General features: G+C 46.1%; 1 pseudogene; it reads right to left on the reverse strand.

Annotated features, from left to right (window-relative positions):
- Positions 1–1,058: 1,058 nt before the first annotated feature.
- Positions 1,059–3,309, reverse strand: LOC144124565 (uncharacterized; annotated as a pseudogene).
- Positions 3,310–5,196: the final 1,887 nt, after the last annotated feature.

A 5,196-nucleotide genomic window follows, 5' to 3' on the forward strand; every position in this document is an offset into this window, starting at 1 on the left:
AGTCCGTAATAACCGCGTCATGATCACTGAGTTCAGGTTGCGAAGACACTTTGGTCACAAAGTTTGGGTCGTTACAGAGTACAAGATCTAATGTAGCCTGTTGTCTAGTAGGAAATAATACATATTGGGTTAAAATGTTTAAAATAATAAGTTCACTAAAATTTGTATTAATTCGCACCTTATTAGTTACTGCACCTTAGGGAATCCATGTTATCTCTGGGAGATTAAAATCGACGACCATAAAACAAAAACCACAGAGCACAAATAAAATGTCAGCAAGATTATGAATTGGAGTTTCATTATTATCGGGTGGGCAGTAGCAGGATCCAAATACCAGTATATTCACCTTTGGGAGGTTTGTTTTGGTTTATGGGGATTTAACGTCCCAAAGCGACTCAGGCTATGAGAGACGCAGTAGTGAAAGGCTCCATAAATTTCGACCACCTGGGGTTCTTTATTGTGCACTGAAATCTCACAGTACACGAGCCTCTAGAACTTTGCTTCCATCGAAATTCGACCGCCGCGGCAGGCGTCGAACCCGCGTCTTTCGGGCCAACAGCCGAGCGCCGTAACCACTCAGCCACCGCGGCGGCTCACATTTGGGAGGATCACTCGACACCACGCGGACTCTGCAGCACTGTCAAATTGAAGTTCCTCGCTAGGCAGGGCGTTTGATATTAAAATAAAGACGCCTCCACCATGCCAATGTCTATATTTACAGTAGACAGTAAACCCGGTGGAAATACTTCGCTATTCAGAATACTCTTGTCTAACCAGTACTCGGTGCCTAGAACAACGTGCAGCTGCACAGTTGCAACCTTAGAGGAAAAAGCGTCCGTCTTATTTCTGATGCTTCTACAGTTTACCAAGAGCACCGAAAATTCTGTGGGTCCAATCAAGTCAGTGATGTGGCTTAGACGTGTCTTATCATCTGCATGTAATTCCCGGTTGTTTGAATGCGCACGCACTCTCAGTAAAGCAGCTTGCCTCATGTCAAAGTCCCATATATACGTGTCGCTATTTATAACTGCCTTACGATATTTTAGTTTTACAAGGATTTACTTTCTATCTCGTTTTTCTTTTGTGTAGTTCCAGAGAAGACGCCGTTTTTCTAGGACAGCGCGACTGAAGTATTCCGAAATACTGAAAGCGGTGCCTTTAAATTTTGCGCGCATTTTTTAGTACACTATCCCGTGCCTTCCAGCTTGCAAAGTTCGCTATGATTGGCCGGTTTTTCCCTTCCCGGTATGTTCCCACCCGGTGCGCCCTTTCGATAGGTATGTTATCAAGTTTTAGGTTGTCTTGGTAGACGTCTTTGACCAGTTCTTTGGACCTTTGCCACGTTTCCTTGAGCCCGTTGTCACTGATTCCAAAAGAAAACAAATTTAGTCTCCTGCTCTTGTTTTCGAGGTCGTCCAGTCTAGCTTAAACCTTCCGCTCTGGTTCTTCGACTAGCGTAATACGATTCTCAATTGCAGTAGACTTCGCAGTCACGGTGTCAATCTCTTTTCGAGTTCTAATTGGTTCGTTTCGATGATTGTTAGCTTTGTCGGAACGGTTGTCTGGTCTGCTTGAAGCTGAGTGCGTACCTGTGCGATCTGTTCAAACTGTTCCGCTTCGGTTTTTGTCATGGGACCGGGGTTTAGCTCAACATCTCCACACGGAAGCAACAGCTCGCAAAACGAGAGATATGAGTCAAAAGCCAAGCATTCCAGCCCAGACAAAATACCAGGAAGGGCTTTTGTTGGTCGAATGTTGAGGCTGCGTAGAATTTCAACGAAAAAGCGAACACCGTGCTAGAGTTGAGCATTCTCAGCACATTTTCTGCGTTGTTTTCAGGTTCAGTTCATGTTGCCATTATTGGCGTCATTCAACACATAATTTTGCATCATTGTAGTCAAGGGTCTGATGGAATCGCGTCTGGTCGGGATGGTACATAATATTAGTAAGTCGCACCGGCCAAAAATTATGATAGATTGATGTTCGGCCCCCACACGGGGGCCTTGTTCAATCAATGTGAACAAGGCTCCCGTGTGGGAGCCGAAACGTCATTCCATCATGAGTTTTGGTCGGTGCGACTTGCTAATATCAATTTTGAATCGTCTCCGCTGTGTTAAAAGAAAAATACTAAGAATACATTTCTACTGTGCCAGATGGACCGACTAACGATGCAATTTTCGGCGCTATATTCATATTTACTGCTGCTGCAATTTCTTTTTAACGTGATGCTGACAGCCCCCAGAATGCACGAACACACGTGCACACGTATACACATATACATACGTTTACGACAATACAACCATTACATAATGAGGATGGAACAGTATTGCACACGAGGCATGACCTGACAAAGAGTTCGCTACTTTTTCATCCTGAGCTTCATCTCAGCTTCATCCTTATATACTCCTGCAAAGAGATGTACTGATCTACGCAGGTAGTGGAATGCAGAGGAGCAAAGTTATGTCCAATATTACTGTTACAATTTGTTTATTTTATGAGTAGTAGAAGCAATGAAGTTCACTTGCGACGTTCTGCTTGTTCAAGACCTTAATTCATGCATAAACGGCAGATATAGAGCATTAATTAGCACCCCTATTTGTGAGCACACATACTAATCCTCAGCAAAAGGTATGCCTGAAAGGTATGCCTGCACTGGCACTTTTGTCTGTGCAAGAATAGAGTTCAAGCAATTTACTAGAGTGTTAACAAGTGCTGCATGCGTTCTTAAAGTGCATAATGTAGTAAAGTGCTGTTTACACGACGCATGTCGAAGTTAGTCTTGATTTCATTTAGTTAGGTTTGGACACGACTGCCATGAGACACCATTCAACATAAATTCAAGAAAAACTACTGAACCATTATCATTCACTAAGCACAACAATAACTTTGTTGCAATTGCCATGACCATGGTCAACAGCCTGCTGGCTGTGTTTTTTTTTTGAAGTTTGGAAAAATTCCACCTCGGCGCAAATAAACTCACACAGACAAGAGACGAGGCAACAATGGACCGGCGCCAACTTCAAACTGTTTATTGCACAATAAAAACCACATAGATTTATAGCCCCAGGATGCGCCCACTTTTTTCACTCCATGGGCCTTATCGCAGCCGTAACTTATCACCTCGAATTATCAGTTTTGCCCGGAAAATCGTACTCCGCCGCATAAAATTTGACAGAAGTATCACTCACACACAAGGCTGCCTTTTTTTTATGTGAAAGGCTTCCAATAAAAGCCTCGCCTGTTTAATCTTCCTCCTGCCTAGAATCCTTGCCTTTTCCAGTCGAGGTTCACATTTGCAAGTGTTAACATGGCTGACCAAATTGGCACATTTATATTTATTATTTTCTACCTTTTCGCAATGTTCCCCAAGAAGTTTGTTGATGCACCTCCCCGTTTGCCCTATATAAGACATTCCACAGGTCAGGGGTATTTCGTACACCACTCCTTCCATACAGCGAAAGAAGGTACGCTGATGTTTTATACTGAACTTAGGGCGCTCATTGCCACAACATGATCCAGGGTATAAGTTTCTTCAACTTGCTTGGGGCTGAAAAAACTAGCGGTACCTTGTGTCTGTTAGCCATGCACCTTCTTAAGATTATGTGACACTTTGTGCACATAAGGCATAACTTCACCCGTAGGGCCCCTTCTTCCGGATTCTTTGGACTGCTGCAGCGTTTTGTTTTTTGGAGGAGGGTTTCAGCGACGGCAGTCAACATCACCGAGGAGAAGCCAGCAGCCAAAAGGCGGTAAATCTGATTTTTTAAGCTATCGTGCATTTGGTGTGGACAGTACTTTGAAAGCGAGGACTCAAAGCATAAAGAGGCGGTGGCGCGCTTCACAATTTTTGAATGCGTCGTATTGAAGGGTAGCACTTTGTTGTGTAATCTGTCTTTTTTGGGGGAAGAGAGAGTGCGTCTTCCACGAACGGCATCGTTTACTACTGCCTGTGTTTCTCGTCGCCCATGTGCCCTCCTTTGAGTTTTGTGTGTGTGTGTTTTCTACGCACGTGTGCACGACGGGGTTCTATTGGGGACCGGAGCAGTGCTGGTACACTCCCAGTTTTTGGAGCGCTGGTGTCTGGCCCCGGATCGTGTTTCGACGGCGGCGCCGGGAGGGCGAGTTGGGCAGCGAAACGACCGGGTGCAGCTGAAAGCGGCTGGGCCCCTCGGACTCTCGGCAAGACAGTGGCTTCTTAGACGGCAAAGAAGAGAGACGTTTGTGCCGGGTGTTCCGTCTGACCACTCTGTATATCCGTAAAGTCAATACAGTTTTCCTTCTCTGTTTGTTAAAGAATGCGTCTACGAGTCGTCACTGTTTCCTGAATATTCACCGTCGCACGATTCGACTCTCCCACACGAATTTCTCGCAACATGGTGCCGATACCCGAGAACTGCAATTTCCAGGACTTGGAGATCTTCTGAAAGCTGGAACCAGGCTGCGACGGTAGCGGAGAAAGTGAGTGACGCCACGGTCCGTGTTCTGCGCAATCATGCAGAGATCGAAAGAAAAGAGAACAGCGCGTCGACAGCAAAATACCAAGCTGATCAACGAGGCCAAGGCAGCTTTGGGCACGACAGACTTCGGAACGCTGTGCTCTCTAATCGAAAGACTTGGAGCCAACAACGACGAGTTGCTTAAGTTGAATGCCGAATTGGAAGATTCCGTTGCTGATGAAGACTTCGCTTCTGAGTTTGAGACGGTCATGCGGTACGAGGACGCAGCCAGGGGCATGCTTAGACAGCTCAAGGCAAAAGAAGCTGAACTGCTGAGAGCTCCTCGCCTATTGGCTACACAGCTGGCAGAGACACAACGAGGAAGCCAACATGACGGCGGCGAAGCTGTTCACCGCAGTGCAGTCAAGCTGTCCACCCTCCAGCTGCAGACCTTCAACGGTGAGCTTCGACAGTGGCGCGGTTTTTGGGAGCAGTTTAAAGAAGCCGTTGATGAGAATGGAAACCTCACAAAGAGAAAAAAGTTTCATTACTTAAGAAGCCTTCTGAGCGGAGCGGCAGCGTCATCGATAGCCGGATTACAGGCGACAGAGGAGTGCTACGACGATGCTGTAAACATTTTGTCCAAGCGCTTTGACGACAGCCGACAGATTATCCAGGAGCACCTTGCCCACCTGAGATCGCTACCGTTCGAAACATCATCGGATGACGTGCGAGGCCTGCGGAAGCTCGTGGATCCCGT

This window comes from Amblyomma americanum, chromosome 1 (assembly GCF_052857255.1).
Source record: "Amblyomma americanum isolate KBUSLIRL-KWMA chromosome 1, ASM5285725v1, whole genome shotgun sequence".
In the NCBI taxonomy this organism is placed as follows: Eukaryota; Metazoa; Arthropoda; class Arachnida; order Ixodida; family Ixodidae; genus Amblyomma; species Amblyomma americanum.